The 18,455-nt window shown below is 45.4% G+C and overlaps 1 protein-coding gene across 3 annotated transcripts in view; it reads left to right on the top strand.

Moving 5' to 3' along the window:
• The first annotated feature begins 5,346 nt into the window (after window positions 1-5,346).
• The window catches only part of THSD4 (thrombospondin type 1 domain containing 4), a 701,089-nt gene continuing 687,980 nt past the window's right edge, over window positions 5,347-18,455 (top strand). For all 3 annotated transcript variants that reach the window (XR_006742686.1, XM_045587370.1, XM_036457096.2), the window contains exon 1: window positions 5,347-5,595. The gene's annotated coding sequence lies outside the window, so the exon portion shown is untranslated. The remainder of the gene's footprint in view (window positions 5,596-18,455) is intronic.

The raw sequence follows: 18,455 nt of genomic DNA, 5'->3' as shown, positions 1-18,455 counted from the left end.
TTTTCAATATCTTGCTCACTCTCTTCTTCTGGCACCCCCATAATTCTGATGATGGTATTTTTGAAGTTGTCCCAGAGGCTTCTTACACTATCTTCAAATTTTTGGATTCCTTTTTCTTTTTGCTTTTCCAATGAGTGTTTTTTGCTTCTTTGTATTTCAAATCTTTGACTTGATTCTTGCATTCCTCTAGTCTGCTGTTATGTCTCTGTATAATATTTTTTATTTCAGTCAGTGTATGCTTAATTTCTAGTTGGTCCTTTTTCATATCCTGAGGGTCTTGCTAAATTTATCAGCCTTTTGTAGAAAATTCTTGAAAAACCTTATAACTATAGTTTTGAATTCTATATCCAGTCATTTGTTTTCCTCCATTTCTTTCGTTTGTGATCTGTTTCTTTGTCTCTGTATTTCCACTGCTTCCCTGAGTTGGTAGAGTAGCTTTGTGTGCTATGTGTCCTATAGGGCCCAGAGGCTCAGCCTCCCCAATTACCTGAGGTGGACACTCTTGGTGCACCCCCTTGTGGACAGTGTGTACAGCCTTGTTATAGTTAAGTCTTGATTGTTGTTGGTATCACTGGAGAAATTGACCTCCAGGCCAATTGGCTGTGAGGATTAGCTGTGTCTACAATGGGAGAACTTCTGTGCTGGAGACAGTCTTATGAGATAAGACTTGCAAAATTGCAAAAACCTCTGTGCTCAGCTTTGATGGGGCAGGGTCTCAAGGCTGAGCAGATAGCCTTGGCTTCCCGTCAGCTCTGCCCTATGAGGCTCCTGGGTTTCAGTGTCCCTTGGTAATCTGTGCAGTCCTTTATGTGCTCACTCGTGCGTGTGCCTCCATACCTCTGCCCTTCGTGGCTCTCTGAGTCTCCATTCACTCCTCTCTCTTCCCACAGTCCAGAATCCCCCTGTATGAGTCTGGGTCTCCAGGGTCTCACTCAAAATGGGGGTTCAGTGCAGTCAGGAGCTTACCTCTTCCTCCTGCTAGAGAAAGCCAGAGGCACACTCAGCAGCCAGTCCTCTCTGCATGCACTCTCGCATGTACCTCCAGACCTCTGCCTTTCGTGACTCTCCTGAGTTTCCACGCACTCCCCTCCTTTCCAGATAGTCCAGACTTCCCCCGTATGAGTCCGGGTTCCCAGGGTTTTACCCGGAACTGGGGTTCAGTGCAGTTGGGAGCTTCCATCTCCCTCCTGCCAGAGAAAGCCAGCCAGGCACTTAGCCACCCAACCTCTCTGCATGCGTGTCTCCGTACCTCAGCCTTTCGCAGCTCCTCTGAGTCTCAGTGTACTTTTCTCTTTCCTTCTAGTTGTAGAATTTCCACTCAGCCAGCCTTCCTGTGTTCTGGATGATGTCCATTTTGTCTTTTAGTTGTAGTTTTGAAATTGTTGTGCGAGGCAGCAGTTTAGGTGTTCACCTATGCCATCATCTTGCTTTCACTCTGTAACATGACATTTACTATCTTTGCTGACTGGACACAGGGCCTGGAACCTGAAATGTAGCGTAAAGACTCCAACACTTCATGGGAAACCTTGGTTTTCCACCTAGAAACCATTCTGCTTCTGCCCTGGGAGTAGTGATTGCAGATTTCCATTCTCTGCCTCGTCCTGGATTACAGTCCAGCAAAGGGCCAGCCCCAGGCAGAGGCACAGGGCAGTCTTTAGGTCAATATCCCACAGGCTCTGGAGTAGGAAGGAAGGGACTGTGTTAAGGAGGCAATCTGCTTCTTGAAACTCACCCCAGGAGCTTAGAAACTGCTTAAAACAATGACAAAGTCACCAACTTTAAAGGGTTGTGTTGAGCATCCAAGCTCACCTTGACTTTACAGGCTACAAAGATTACAAATAAGAAAATGAAACAATTTTTTAAGTATTGTGATGTTTCCTAGTACCTCTCTGGGGCCTGAAATTGGGGGTTTGAAGACATGTCTGTTTCCCTTCCGCCTTCAAAACATTAACAAAGTTGATCAAATATAAGGGTTTCCTTCCCTGCTGGTCCCCTGAAATGCCATTAGGATGAAAACACCAGTGTTTGTCAAGAATGCAGAGCTGTACTTTTCAAAGTGTAATTTTTGGGACTCTAGGCCCCAGAAACGATCTGCTGGTGAAAGGCTCTGTGGTCAGTGCTTTCTTTCTCCTGAGGTGCAGGTGTGTGACTCACAAGTCCCCACACGGGCCAGTGGTCCCACGCTGCTCTCCTGTGGCCTGTTCACACCTTGCTCTGAAATCCCTGCAAGTGTCTCTCGGCATCCTCCAGCATTGGAGCACCCTCGAGGTATGCTGACTCTGTTCCAGGCAGGGCACTCTCAGGAGGACTGGCTGAATGCTAGGACTGGGTCCTGGTAGGAGGCAGCCTTAGTGAGGTGGGTGCTGGAAGTCTTTTGTGCGGAGGACCAGATCATGTAGCATTTCAACTGGGACAACAGAGTTAAAGGGGCACTATTAATCACAAATTAATAATTACACCTGGAAATCAGGTGTGAGCTAGGACTGTCCCACATACACTGAGTGGCCAGATTGTTATGATCTCTGAACGCATAATAATCTGACCACAGTATATTTGTATCTCAAATGGGTACTAAAAGTATTCTAGACTTTTGCTGGAGATCAACCACCTATTTGCCCTGAGCTTTCTACCATCCAGTGCAAAGGGGAAATCTGATCAGGTGCATGATTTATAATATCTTTGATATCAAATAAATGAGGTACTCAAGAGAAGTACAGTGAGTGGCCAGATTATTATGCATTCAGAGATCATAGTAATCTGGCCACTCTGTGTATAAAAGCTGACACATGCAGAAATTTATGCTTTTTGTCTGTCATTGGGTAGTAGTTACAAGGGAAAAGTTTTCAGTTCAAATGTTAAGGGGCTTTCTAATAGAGATCCTCCAACAACAGTATGAGGTAGTGAGAACCTTGTCACTGAGATATGCAACAGGGTAACTAACAACACACTCACCAAGATGTTGTGCATAGAAGACACTGGCCTGCCAGGGAGGCACCCTGGGGAGGCCTCTGTGATCTGAGGCACCCACTCTTCTTTGTCCTCTCTGTTGCTGAGGATTAGTAGCGCCTTTCAAACGCAGGACTAAATCCTGCCAATCTGACTCAGGCATACATACACATTTGGATAAAAGTAGAAAATACCAGGACTGAAAGATTAAAACCTTGTTTTAAATAATTAATACACAGGTTTCTATATGCAATGCAAATATCTTTTAATTTAAAATGTGAGCAGATTTTGCAATATAGTCTTGACTTCAAATAAAGAACATTTTCTGTTTATGTACACAAAATATGGTCAAAACAATCTGAAATGGATCAGAAGCAGCTCTGAAGAGCCACCCTACGTTAGATGGATCAAGTTTGGTCAATAAATAATTAGACTTTGGTTATGCAAGATGTTAACATTAGGGGAAGATATAAGAGTGGGAGCTATAAGGGAATATTGTGTATTATTTTTACAACTTATCTGTAAATCTAAAATTAGTTTGTTTTTTTCATAAAAACTAATAAACCCACAAGCCCTGCCTAATGAACTCCCCTCATCCTCTAAAACTCAGCTCAGGAGGGACATCTCAGATTCTCTCTCCCTTCCTGTGAACTCTCAGATGCTTCTGCATATCCCAAGTATACCTACCACCTACTAGAATGACTTCCTTAGCTTATTCTGAGCTTCTTTTGTAATGGAAAATTTTTTTTCAGTTCACATTTACTTCCTAACACCAAGTCCTTTTCAGTATTTAGTACGTATCTCTTAAATGAGTTTTTCAAATTAATCAAATTCAAACATGTTTAAAAGTTTTATTTTATTTTTGAAAAAATGTGTAAAATATGAATTACCTAAAATTTATAATTTTAACCATTTTTATGTGTACAATTCAGGGGCACTGAGTACATTCTAATGTTGTGTTATTTTTCTATCATGTTAAATGGCTTAAGTTGGCCAGAATTGACTAGCACTGTTAGATCCACTTAACCTGGACCTATGAGAACCATGAGACTCAGGATTAATTTAATTCCACTCACACTGGGTGCATGCAATCAGAATCTGTTTGATCAACTGTGAAATTATTTCAACCCATTTGAGCCAGTGAATCAGTGAGAACTGGCTCTGCCCAGGCTCTCAGGTAGTAGTCAGCACTCAAATTTGGTTCTCTTTCATTGGCCTAAGCCCTTGGTTTGCCACTTTCTCTTTTATTCACTCCCCTTTCCTTGCTCCTGAGTTTTGTGTCCTGTTGCTCTCCTTTCTCCCTCATACATGGCACCCACCCCTGGCTTGGCCTGGCTCTGAGGCAAGCAGCTTCATTGTCTACCCTGTACCTGCACTTTCAAAACAACCCCTGCTGGTGGACTTGAGAGGCACTGATAAACAAACACACAGGTGACTCACATTTAGGGAGATGGCCTGTGTCTGGACAGCCTCTTCCAATGTTTCTGGCCACCCCACCTTTCCTTGGAGAGGAGGGGCACTTTCTCTCTGTCACTCTATTTCTTATCTTACTAGCCCTAAACACCTCTGTTTGATTGTAAAGAATGTAGTACTGCACTAGGAGTCAAGAAATATGGGGTCCAGTTAACTAGCCACCAACTAGCTGTGTAATTTTGATCATGCCTTCTTTGGGACAATTTCCAAATTAGTAAAAAGAGGGGCATGGATATACAAATCACAGTTCGATAGTGAGGAAGAGGATGATGTTGTGGCAGTTATGTTCTTCCCAAACTATTACCCTGAGTAAGACAAGAAGCCATGTTCCTATCAAGGGTTTTCTCTCCCCCATGCTGTTTAGCCCCAGGTTGAATTTCAAGGACTCTTGTCTTTTTCTCTTGCATTCAGAAGAAGCCCAGTGGGGCTCCTCTTGTGTGTGAATATGCCCAAGAGTGTGATGGTGTGTGCTCTTTAGACAAGGGCTTATCCCTCGCTATCCTTACAGTCACTGCCTTCTCTGTTCTGGTTTACAGGACAGTTTTTCTTGCTGGCTCCTGGCTTCAGCCTCAGCCCTACCCTGTTGCAGACTGAATGGTTGTTCCAAAACCTGAGGATGCCCTGTTCCTCCTGGGCTTCAGTCCTTCCATGACTCCCACAAACCTCAGAATAAGAATCACGTGGAATTCAAGACCTTCCCCCATCTGGCCTTACCTTATCTCCTGGTCTCACTAGTCCTGGCGAGCCAGGACCATTCTGGCCACCTTCTTGTCCTCCTTGCCTCTGTCCTCCCATATACTGGATGGTACCAACCATCCACCTCGCTCATCGTTGCAAGGGGACAGTCCCCAGGGTGAATTAGGGCCTGTTCTTCCCCAGGCGGCCGCCAGGGGACGGCAGGAGAGGCTCCAGATGACACGGGGAAGCCGCGAATGGGAGAGGGAGGCGGGACGCAGCGAGCGCGGGTCCAGGCTATCAGATCGCAGACTCCGAGCCGGAGCTTTCCGCGCGCGCATGAGCCACTAGCCGCCCGCGCAGCCCGACGCGGAGCCGGAGCGCAGGGGAGCCTGTGCTGGGTGGGCGCAGGGCGGCGGGCTTGGGCTGCCCGGCTCCGGGAACCACACTGGGCGAGGTGAGGGAGGCAGCCGACGGCCACTGCGGGACGTGGACCCCCAGGTGAGCAGAGCTGCCCGCGTCCCGCGCCTCCAACGCCCGCTCCCTCCTCGGCCCTCTGCGCGGCGGTGCGGGCGGCTCCGCGGCGCCGGGCGGGTGGGTGTTTCTGGGACCCCTGGGCTGAGTCCGCACCGGGTTCTGGAAGCCCGCGGCGCCTGGTCCTTGCAAAGGACCTCCTTCCCTCACTTCCCTTCCTGGCGGATTCGCGCGTCCTGCGGGCGCCGGCACTCACCCTCTGCCCCCACCTCAAACTCTAGGGACAGCCCACCTTGCCTTCGGAGTCGGGCCCGCGCGCTTTGGGTCTGGGCGGAGGGGACCGGAGAATGCAGGGCCAGCCCGCGCGCCCCCGCCTCGGCCTCGCTTCCCTCCTTCCGGGGCCTGAGAGTTGATCTGGTCGAGTGTCGGTCGGTCGGCGACCATGGAGCTGCGGCCAGCGGCCTTGGCCACGCCGCTTTCTATGAAGCCTCAGGTCCGTGTGTGTCTCAGCTGAGCCGAGGCATCGCAGAGCCAGCGGGAGTCGGAGTGGATGGGTTTTCCCACCAACTCAGGACGCTTCCCCAAGTGCAGCCCAATTCCCTGCAGCCTTGGTGCGCTCTTACCTTTAGCTTTTCCAGAGCCACACACCCGGGGCTTTAGGGGCCTGGGAGTTATTATTATTATTATTTTTTTCCTTGAAATAACATTAGCCCTAACTTGGGAAGGGTTTTCAGGGCGATCTCAGGCCACTTAGCATTTGGAATGTGTGGTTCTGGTGTTTTCTAAGCAGTCCACACCCACCCCTGCCCCCAGCTCCCACTGCTGCCTTTCAACTGTGCATACTCGGGTCTCCTCCTGTCTCCTTTGTGACCCCACCGCGCCAAGCTTTCCCCTTTGCAGGCAGTGTGTCTGCAATCCTGGACCTGAGTAGCTGAGTGGTCATGAGATGCCTGTGGGAGTTTGGAGTAAGAGAAATAGAGACCAAAGAGAGGTCTACAGAATTATCTTTCCAGCAGTCCCCTCTGCTAATCCAGGCACAGAATAGTGTAAAGATTTTCAAAATTACATGGCTCTTAAACTTGCATAACCTCTACCTGTCTTCTACTTCATTGATAAAGGTGAGGAAGTGGTTGGGATAATATTAATATGATCTTACTGGGTCTCAATATACAGACAAGCAAAAATTTTAAGAACGTGATTTAAATACATTACTCCTCAATTCTATAGATTTTTGTTGGCACCATAGTTGAATTTCTTTAGAAAACAAAATATTTCTCGCCCTGAAATTAATGAGAGGAAACAGACGGTAGTCCTGGGACTTTCCTATAAACCTTTGCAGGACTGGAACAGGGGTTTCCCACAGGCTGGGCACGGGAAGGGAGACTGGGTGATCAGAATACCAGAGTACTCCGGAATGAGCAGTGCACCCCCTGGACTTTCCTGGGGAGGCCTGGGGACTTGTCCATGCCCACCACTGAACAGGGCACCGGTGGGCCGTATCTTTATCTCAGGTTCCCCTGCCATGAAGAAATGTTTCTAAATGGCTGTTAGGGAAAAAATAAATACACTACAAGCCAGAGTTGAGGAGAAAGATCAGGGTTAGAAATTGTGATTTGGAAGTGTTGTGGGTTTTGTTTTTTGTTTTGTCGAGAAATGCTTGTAATTGCAATTCGTTATCCTACAGAGAGACCAGGTATCAACCACCCCCTTCCTTCTCGATCCCCCACATTTTTCTCCCACCTGTCTCCCAGTTGTCCAGGAGTCTCAATATTTGAGTGGTCCAGACTACCCTCACCCTATCCCCCACATTTATAGCTCATTCATTACCAAGTCCCTTCTACATTCTTTTGTGATATCTCAGAAAATTATTTTTCTGTCTCCATTCCCTCTGCCCCCACTTATGTCCAAATTACAGTGATAACTCCTCTCTTGACTCCTGGCCATGAGTCTCTTTTTTCATTTTAATCCATCTTCTTTTATGTTGACAGATTAATATTCCTAAAATTCTGATTTCACCACATCATTCCTCTCAAGAAATCAAAATCGGCCCTCCACCCCAACCCCCATATTCATTTCTGTTTAATTTGTCTCCAGCAGATATTTCTGAGTGTCTGCTGTGCCAGGAACTGTTACTATGTGCTAGAGCTTCAGGAAGAACAAGACAATATCCTTGCCCTCAGTTTGTTGACAGGCTAGCAGATGATTAATGGCCACCTGGGAGAGAAAGAGACATAAAGATATAACCATAAAACAATGTAGAATATTTGGGGTGTGCAAACCATCAAGGAGGCACAAATGAGGGAGACTTTTTCTGCACGGGAAAAGCTAGGGAAATTACAGCTGGGTTTTGAAGCCTGAGGAGGACTCCAAGGAGGTGGAAACGGCTGGAAGGAGGAGGGATGCTGGCGAGGGGGGAGAGCTTGAGCAAAGCCCTGGAGATATGAAAGTACTTTTGTGGACAGTTTGAGCCAAGGCCATTCTTTATCAGGGCATTTAAAACTGGCTTAATTTTAGTCTGCTTTATTGATCCAAGCGCTCCCCAATTCTTTCTTGCCTGAAACCCTTCACTCCTCTTTCCCATTCTCTTTACTGTGCTCAGAAATTCAGATGTCCCCTCTATTAACCCAGACCTTGCCAGGAAGTGTATCCAGCCTTCTTGCACCACTCCCCTCTCCTCCCTGAATCCCCTCTGTGCTCTCCTGCATTGTTTGCACTGACTCTGTATTCAGCCTGGACATGTCCTAGTGGACGAGCCCCAGCCAAGCAGTACTGGTCTCCCCTTGGGCCTCTCCAAGGAGGGTATCACATTACCAGCACAGCAGATCCACACTGTGACTTGACTGGGTTTGACTTGCCATCTCACTTCTTCCATCTTTCTTTTCTTTTCTCCATGCTTCCCCCTTTTATCTTTCTGTGTGTGTGTGTGTGTGTGTGTGTGTGTGTGTGTACACAGTATTGTGATATTTATGTATGTATAGATATAAAGGTTACATGTGTAAATATTGGCTATCTTCTCTATGAAAATAATGGATTAGAAATGTTTTGTCAAGAGCTAACGTATGACACAGGCTTACGCTGGGTATGGGGGGCTTCTGTGGGAGGCTCTGGCTTTAGCTTCCTCTGACTCTTGCTCCCTTTCAGGGTTCCCCTCATTTACTGGGCCTGTTTTGCCCTCTCTTCTTTCTCCAACTCACCAATATGTCTTCTCTGGTTTCTGGAGCCTCATTGGCTTGATGAACTCATTCAAGTTATGTTCAGTGAGCAGGGGTGTGTGCTTTAATCTTCCCAGCAACCTATGTCAAAGACATTAGCATTCATATTTTATAAGGATATGAATGTGAATGTCTGGTTACTTGCCTGACGTCAACAACTCAGGTTTTGAACCTAAATCTTAGAACCCAGGTCTCTAAGTCTGGTGCTCTTTCCAGTATATGATTCTTTTCTGAAAGTGTTGTCTTCAGAACATCTGGATCAGAGTTGGATCTGGTGGAGGTAGGGGTGGGGGAAGGAAGAAGGAGGGGGAGGGAGAGGGGAGGAGGGGGCAGTGGGACAAAAACAAAACAGATTCCAGGGTAGAGGCAGGGCCTAGGAGTTGGTATTTTTAAGACTGTTTCAGGTGGTTCTCATGCAGGTTCAGATTGAGGACCACTGCCCTGGGCTGCCTTTACAATGAAGGGCTAGTGTCAGGAGGTCTGCTCATAAGCCACTTTTCCCCAGGTGGCATTTCCTTTTTAACAGGGGCCTTTGATGAAGGGAGCGAGCAAAAGGCACATCGTGGCCCTGGCCAGGTGGAGAGCCCTCTTTTGGCGAAGTGGGTCTACAGTGCAGCCCTGAAAGCACACTCCCCACACCCTGATGAGAACAGGCATGGAAGTCCTGCCTCCATCAGGCTCACTGTGAATTTATTCCTGGGTTTGAGCAACTGCTAAGGGAAAAGGATCAGGGTGGGTTTTTTTGGGGGGAGCCCCAACTTTCCTGGGCTAAACTCCCCAAATAGGGCCTACTGCACCTTGCCAGCCATGCCCCACAGATATGGTGAGTGGCACTAGGATGGGGTCTGGTAATTATCAGGTATCCTTCATTCTAGAGGCCTTTATCTTGCCCCTCTCCAGTCACCAGCCTTGGTTTCCCCAACTGTAAGGAAGGCATGGACAAAGCCCGGAGGGTGTGTCAGGACCAGTGAACAGCTTGCAGAGGATTAGGCAAATGCCTGACAGATGGTAGGGGCTCAGTGTCTGTTCTCATCCCGTTTTTCTTATCTACTCTGTACCTGGTCAGTGCTTGGCAGGATCTTGGTGCTCAATATCTGTGCTGTAGAAAAATATATAATATTAGACTCCCTCAGGCCCAAGGTTTTTGTGATTAAAGGGCTGCCTGTTGCAACCTTACATGGAAACCCAGCTAATGAACAGTCCTAGCTGTGCAGTAATAATAATAAAGACTTCTCTATTCAGCATCCTTTCCTCTTTCCAGTTTTTCTTCAGATTCCTCCAAGAATTTAAGAAGCAAGTTCTCTTTATTGATGGTTAGTTGTCCTGGGACAGTGGTCTCTTTCTACCTATGTCTTCTTTTTACTCATTCTTTCAACTAACTGCACAATGCATAGTGCCCTCTTTGATGTGCCATGCTGAAACTGATTGCTTAGTGGTACCCTGGTGGTGTTGCCTTTTAACTCCTCTCCTCTTGGACATGGTCCAGATGATAGAAGGCCAGGCTTGGACTGTGGTATCTTGTCCCAAAAGGGTGGCACTGGGAGGCCCAGGACCTGGGTTGGGCAGGGGCGGTGCCTGCCCCACCATCCCAGGGCTGGCCAGCATCGAGGACCCAAGTAATGAGTGATTAATGGGTGCCCCATCTAATCTCCTGCCAAGGGAAATGAAGGGCTAGCCATGGCCAGGCTAGTCTTGACCTGTCCCAGGTGGCTTGGAATGCACCCAGCTCAGGATGGGGATTAAGGTTTGAAAGACAGGAGGAAATGAGATGGTTAACCCTTTAGGCCATGGCCCTTGGAGCCCCAGCAGGGAAATGGCTAGGGGATTATCTGCAGGCTGCTGATGAAGGGGAGTCTGGCCTTTGAGTTAGTGCAAGGATGCAGCCATGTGACGGCTGAACTGGGGTGGGTGACAAACCCTTTTTTGAACTTAACCCTTTTTCTTGGAAGCTCAATCAAGAGAGATGAATTTCTTTTAAAAATGGGTACACAGACTGCTGGGAGGCTTTGATCATATCAGCAAGTTACAAATATGTAGTTGCCAAACAGACTTTTCCTGAAACTCAGAGCCTCTGACCCCCGGTTATTTTTAGGAAGATAAAAGAGGGAGCCTGGCACTCTTTCCTGTCAGCAGCAGCCCCGTGATCCTGAGGCCGCAGCCTGACTGCAGGCCTTGGCTCCACCTGTGCTGTGTGTCAGAGAACACTCTTCTTAACCTCTTGTGCTGCACTTTTCCGGCCTGTGAAATGGGTGTGATTCATGACAGTGTAAAATGCTTAAAGAGGTCTCTGGGAGTAGAAGAGGCAGGAGATTAGATTTTTGGGAAGGATCTAAGTCAGGAGCTTATCTTCCACCCTCTAAGTCTTAGAGTCTAAGACTTGCTTAGGGTGAATTGATAACTACTTTTTGATTGATCTTGCTTGTTTGACCCCTGATCCTCACATGCCTGGAATTCTGGTCCCTTTCCCACCTCCCTTTGCTGCTGGCCCTGGCCTCCAGCTGCCCTTTTATTAATGCTTACCCCTTGCCCTGGCCTCCATGTCTGGCGGCCAGACCTGTGGACTGACGCCTGCCTGGACCTCTTTGGCACGCCAGGCCACCTCCACATCAGCTCTGCCTGGTGCCAGCCTCGCTGTGCCCTGACAGCCTGAGGGCAGAGGCTGAGGGCAGAGAGGGCAGCTGTCTTGAGAGCCAAACTGGGAGTGTGGAGACAGCCCTTCCTACAATACAACTCATAACAACATTTTAGGTGGGGGGGGTGGGGGTTTGAGAGGTGGGGGGTGTTGTTTAAAAAGAAAATAAAAACTTTGGTTCTGGCCTGTGCTTCACTTTTAACTGTGTAACGTTTTTTTTTTTTTTTTTTTTTTTTTTTTTTTTTTTTTAATGCATTATTTGAGAAAGTGAATTTTGAAAAAGTTTTTAAAAATTGGATGTGGATTGAAGCCCTATTTCCTTTCTTGGGTTCTCTGAGTCCCTTTTGCCTCATTCTTGCGTGAAGCTAATAATAGTAACACTATCAGAGGTTGAGAGGAGGTCAGACTGACTGGGAGGCCCTCTGAGAAGCCTGAGGGAGTTTATTGCTGCTCTCAGGTGAGCCTTGGGGGCGGAGCCATGTCTTTGAGTTTTGAAGACTGAAGGGTATGCTGGGACATTCAGCCTCTAGATCAATTTAGTGTCTTTTCCAGAACAGACAGGTACCCAGGCCCGGCTTGACTTCAGTGATGCTTTAGTCGAAGCCCAGGATTTCATTCTGCTTGAAGTTCAAAGGATCCTTTGGCCAGCTCAGAGAGAGGGAGGCGCATGTTACAGAGTTCCCTGTTAGGTCCTGCATTAACTTACTTAATCCTCTCAGCAATCCCTGTGAACTGTACTATTCCTATTCTACAGCCTAGAAACCCAAGGTTCAGGGAGGTTAATGACACTGCACAGGCTCACACAGGAAGTAAATGTCAGAGTTTGGATTGAATTCCAATCCATCTGACTCCAAAACATGTGCAATGTGGGAACTAATGAGCCCGTTGGTGCCTCAGTCTAATTGTAATCCACTAGGAAGTCCAATTGTAGCTCACACATTTTAAAGTGTATAATTTAGTGGTTTTTAGTTTATTCACAAAGTTGTGCAACCATCAACAAACATCATCTAATTCCAGAATAGTTTCATTACCTTTAACAGAAACTCGGAACCCATTACATTCATTCCCCTCTCCTCCCTCATCCAGTCTTTGGAAACCGCTAATCTACTTTCTGTCTCTAAAAATTCTGGGCATTTCATGTAAATGGAGTCATATAATATGTAGTCTTTGGTGACTGGCCACATATTTTCTTCTTTCACTAAGAAAAATACTCTCAAGGTTTATCCATGGTGAACCATGTATTAGTACTCCATTCCTTTTGATTATTCTGTCACCACTTACAACTTTTAAATTAAAGTAATACTGACTATTTTGCTTAGAGAAGGGGTGGAGTTACAGGCTCAAAACAGATGCAGCTCAGGGGGTGCCCAATGAGTAGAGCGGGCAGATGTGAAAGAACAAAATGGGCAGGTGCAGTGAGTGCCCTGCCCACATGTGCGGGGGGGGGGGGGGAGGGGGCGTCCGTGGGGCTGGCTGGGTTCCCAGGTCTGGAGTAGCAGGGAGGCCCAGCCTCTTCCCTCTGGCCACCCTGTTGGGCTGCCCTTGGCTCCTGCCATTGGTAAAGCTATGGGGGTTCATCCTGGCGAGGCGTTTTGTGCATTTTTAAGTACTTCTGTTAATGCATTGTACTGTTTCTGGGCAAAGAGTGAAAATACTCTTAAGGTATTTGATAGAAAGACTGTATACTTTATAATTCCACAACTGTGTTATGTTTTAATTTACGTTTTACTGTACATGTAATTTACCGAACCATCACCATCCTTTCTCTATCCCTCCCTTTTTCTTTCCACCCTTCCTTCTTCTGTCCTTCCTTCCCACCTCACATAAATGCACAGCACACTAACAGCTGATATCCTTTTGTCTTCTCCTTGATACCTGCCTGTATTTTAATTTGAACATGTGCACATTTATCTTTTTCCACATAGTATGATTTTGTGTAAACATTTCACAAACGCAAAATTGACCAAGTCAGGTTTCCCATTTTTAAGCATAATGATGATTTCCATAATTTTTCTCCATCATGGGTTCCCTACTCACTGTTAGCAACCCAGTTATTTCTAGTTTTTCCCAGATCAAAAAACTAGTGCTACTAAAATGAATGTTCAATTTGCTGTAGATATATATATATATATTTTTTTTTTTCTTTTTCTTTTTTTTCTTTCTGATCTCACATTTTGTTTTGAGAACTCAGTTCTTAACCATGTAATTGCCAGGTCAAAAGCAGGAGTCTCTCTGTTAACATTACCACTGCCCAGGAACTTGGCAGGAAGAGGCACTGGGAGCCCAGGTGAACGTACCCAGAAGCAGAATGGGAGCTTGTTTTTGGCTTTCCCTTTCTTTTCCTCGGTAGGTACTGTTCTTCCCTCAGGCTCACACTTAGGAGCTCAGCGCCTCTCCTAGCAAGAGATGGAAGAGGTGCTATGAGGTGGGGCCTTTCTTAGTTCCATACAAGGAAATTATGTCAGTGTTCATGCAGTGTTCACACGGACATGGGATCATGTAGTACGTGCTATTTTGTGACTGGCTTCTTTCACTAAGTCTTGGCAACTTCTGAGATCATGCTTATATGCTCTGTCTGGGTGTCACTGTGCATTTATTCTCTTTTGCATCCAATACTTCTGAGCCTCTACTAGTCATCAGTTACCCTGCTTTTTGAATTCCAGTCCTGACTGCCACGTATTATTGCCTGTGTGGCTTGAACAGCTACTGCCTTGAGTTTGTTTCCTCAACTGTGTGATGAACTGTAAAACAGGATTTAGGGAAGGAGTTAGAGAGGACAGCATATATATAGTGTCATTCCTACAATGAAACAAAGCACCTACTATTTGCCTTAATGAGCACTGCAAGGTCCATCCAGCTTAAAAAGGAAGATTATGTTTCTGGCAGGAGGGACCTACAGCTTTAGAGGTGCAGGTAGAGAGGATGATCAGTGTGACTAACATTATGTAATCAGACTGATTAACATTATGTAACTTTATATAATCTGGGAATCAGAGAGACTGAGCTATTCCCCCAAACTTTTTATTTTTTTATCTATCTATCTATTTATTTGTTTATTTATTTATTTATTTTTAATTGGGGAAGACAAGAGGGAAAGATAGAAATATCAATGTGAGAGAGACACATTGATTGGTTGCCTCCTGCACACAACCTGATCAGGACTGGGACTAGGAAGGAGCCTGTAACTGATGTATGTGGCCTTGACTGGAATTGAACCCCGGCCAATGCTCTATCCACTGAGCCAAACTGGCTAGGGCCATCCCCCACCTTAAACAGAGGGAAACAATCTGTGGTGTCAAGGGGAGAAAGGAAGTAGAAGGGTGTTCTCTTTTAAGGGAAGGCTGCATTCTTGAAGACCTCACAGGATTCAGATCTCTCATTATTCAGATTCCAGACTGTCCCCCACCCCCTGTAGAATAAATGTAAAGAGCGATTGTGCTTGATACATTCTCAGAATGTGTCAGAGTTTTGCGTTAATGTTGCTTTTCACATTGTGGGTGATAGCTCTAACATTGCACAGTGGGTTTGCTCATAAATTGCCTGCTTGGTGTCTCAGGATGGTTACTTGGCTTCCTCAGTAGCTAAGCTGATTGTTGCTGCTGCTGTCACTATCATCTCAGTGAGCTTTAGTCTGGTATCATCATTGGACAGACTGTCTAGATCAGGAGTTGAGCAGGCTTGTTTTGTAAAGGGCCAGAGTTAGTATTTTGGCCTTTGTGCTGTATGGGTTTTGTTGCAACTAATCAATTCTGTCTTTTGAGTTCAAAAGCAGCCGTAGACAGCACATAAGTGATGGATGGGCTGCACTGTATTCTAGCAAAATTTTATTTATGGACACTGCAGTTTGAATTTAATATAAATTTTGCATTATAAAATAGTTTTCATCTTTCAATATTTGTTCAGCCATTTGAAAATGAAACAAAAACAGGCATTGAGGTAGGTTTGGCCCATTGGTCAGGATTTGTTGATCACTGACCTAGATGATTATAGTATCTCCCCACCCCAAAATTCTAAAAATTGTTTTAATTTTAAAAAGAATGAACATTAAAATACCCCAATACTAAAAAAAATCATTCATAGAAGTGATTTCCAGAGCTCATAAAAAATATAGCTTAATTCACAAGTTCTAGCAAAAGATTATGGGTATTTCTCAGCCTGTATGACACAATTTATAATTCTTTAAAGGGTTGTTCTAATGAATTTAACAATTTAAATCATATTGTTTAGAAATTTAGGCATCAAATAACTTTATTAAATTTCATAATTTCAATTGTATACCATAAAACTGTTTATTATTTCATACTATCCTGGAGTCTAACAACTGCCTGACTCTCAGCAGACTGATGGTCTATGGTTGGAGTTTGGAACTTGATTCTGGCTGCCTGGAATTTTTATTGCGAAAGCCAGAGGAGGATGGCAGGAACACCAAGGCTTGTGTCTGGGGCACTGGTAAAAGTAGGATGAATTTTTGTTCTTTTACACCCCACCCTAAAATTCTGTATATTTGGTCGGCTCCAAAACAAGCTATGCCTCTTTGAAATTGACACTTTGGTTCTTTCCACATGCCCTAAAGTCAGTAGCCTTTTAAAATGGAAACAAAACAAAGGCTGTTTCCTCTCCTGGGTCACTAGCTTTCCCTTGCAGAGAATAAGCAGTGCTATGCTGAGATCAACAGCTAGGGCCAGACAGACAAGAGTCCAGGTCTGCACCTCCAGCGGTGTGCAGACCCAGCTCTCCAGTGAGGAGGGGGAAGCTTGCCTGCAGACTGCCCTGAGATCGGCAGTTCCTGGGTGGATCTTTGTGTCAGGGATTACAACGGCAGGAAAGCCAGGATCCCCTCCAGATGGAAGACCACAGCCCCAAAGGTGACTGTGAAGCTGTAGTTCTTGGTTCACAAGTGTGCTTTTTCTATGTGTGTTGGGTAGGTCTGTCTTGAGTATGTGTGTGTTTGTGTTGTTTAGGGGATGATGGTGCATAACCTTTTGTGGTTTCTGGCCTTGGGATCTGGCAGGTTGTGAAGGGAGGCAGCCACTATCCTTCTAACGCCGGTTAGATTTTTCATTATCATATTGTGTTGGGGGGCAGCTTCTCCTGTGCTTTAGGAACTCTTTGGTTCATAGACAAGTGGTCCTGGAGCCAAGGGCATGGCCGTTGAGTTCTGACTTTGCCACTAACTTGCCACTTGACTGCCAGCAACCTTTCTTCATCTCTGGAGTCATAATTCTTCATTCCTAAATGAATGGTGATAGCCTAGCCCATTTCTGAGAGCCTGTTTCTTTGTTAGATATTTGGGGAGCCTGGATTTTCACTCCCACATCAGCACTGAGACATCCCTCTTCTCCTCACTGGTGGTCAGAGGATGCCTGTGGCGATTCAGGACTCTTAACACCACCCAGCAAGGCTGTGTATCCCCTTCTGGGCTCCCTCTCTATACCCCCACCCGCACCAGTGGTGCCATAAGCACAGCAAGAGGCACTGCTATCCCTCCTAGTTAGGGAAAGTATTAATGGAGACCATTTTGATAGCTGGAACTCCCACCCTTGCTCAACAGTAATGATGGGTTTCCCCTTACCCCTTCAGTGCCAGTGGAGGCCAAGTGGGGAATCTGGACTTCTATCCCTACCTGGTCATAATGAGGTGGGCCCACCTCCCCCTGCTGGATCATTGTCAGGTTTAAGGCAAACCCAGAGCCTTATAACATTAGACATAAAATATTCAGGTTTTAATTGAAAATCACACATCATACTAAGAACCAGGAAGATCTCAACCTGAATGAAAAGAGACTATCAGTTGATGCCAACACTGAGAAGACAGAGATGTGAGAACTATCTGATAAAAATTTTGGAGCAGCATCATAACAATGCTTTAATGAGCTATGATATATTCATGCTTTAAAAAAAATTAGAAAAAGAGAAAGTCTTGGCAAAGAAATAGAAGATATAAAGAAGAACCAAATGAAAATTTTAGAACTGATAAAACAGTAACTGAAATAAAATCTCACTGGATAGTCTGAACAGGAGAATGGAAATGACAAAGGAAAGAATCAGTGATTTTGAACTTATATATAACAATAAAAACTACCCAATCAGAACAACAGAGAGAAAATAGACTGGGGGAAGGAAAAAGAACAGGTCCTCAGGGACCCGTAGCATTATAACAAAATGTAATGTGTATTTGAAATCCTAAGGGAGAATAAGAGGATAAAACTGAAAAAAAAAGCACTTGATGAAATAATTGTTGAAAAATTCCCAAAGTTAGGATGTGACACAAATCTACAGATTCAAGAAACTTAGTGAATTCCAAAGAGGATGAATCCAAGGAAATCCATCCAAGATACATCATAGTCAAACTTCAGAAATAGTTTTGAAAAAGACGACTAAGTAAGAGGAATCAGTCTATCCAGTTTTAAGACTTACAGAGCTACAGTAATCAAAACTATATGGTATTGGCAGAGTAATCAGCACCTAGATCAGTGGAACAGAGTAGAAAATCCAGAAATATGCCCCTCTGATTTTTGACAGAGATGGATAGGCAAATTAAGAAACACTAACTGTAAAAGTTTGGACCTAGGGCATAAAGGAAGGGGAATCACAGAAGCCCAGGTAAGCCTTAAGCTTTAGTCAATGGAAGGATGGTGATGCCACCACCAAGTAGGAAACCTCAACAGGTGGAGGGCTTGGTGTGGAGCTGGTGACTGGTCCTTTTATTATTCATCTTGGATGGGCCATCAGCAGGAGGAGACTAATACAGGAAAGCAGTTTGAATGAGAGGGTAGGTCTTGAGATGTTGGTTTCTGAGACCTTGGCATGAAATAATAATCGAAGAGAAGCTTTCTTATTGTTGACATTTTGCTAGTCCTGAGTAAGGTCACAGGGATACCAACCAGGCAGACAGAAGAGACAGGAAGAGAACCGATTTGCATGGTGATTGACAATGGAGTTCAAGAAAAAGGGTATGGTAACAATTTATTCTTGCCGAACCAATTGCTTTTTATTGTTCCCCTTGACTTCTGGATGACCTTTGACCCCAATGACTTGCCTCTC

This window comes from Pipistrellus kuhlii, unplaced genomic scaffold (genome assembly GCF_014108245.1).
Source record: "Pipistrellus kuhlii isolate mPipKuh1 unplaced genomic scaffold, mPipKuh1.p scaffold_m20_p_1, whole genome shotgun sequence".
Classification (NCBI taxonomy): Eukaryota; Metazoa; Chordata; class Mammalia; order Chiroptera; family Vespertilionidae; genus Pipistrellus; species Pipistrellus kuhlii.
This window is presented reverse-complemented; position numbering and strand designations above follow the sequence as displayed.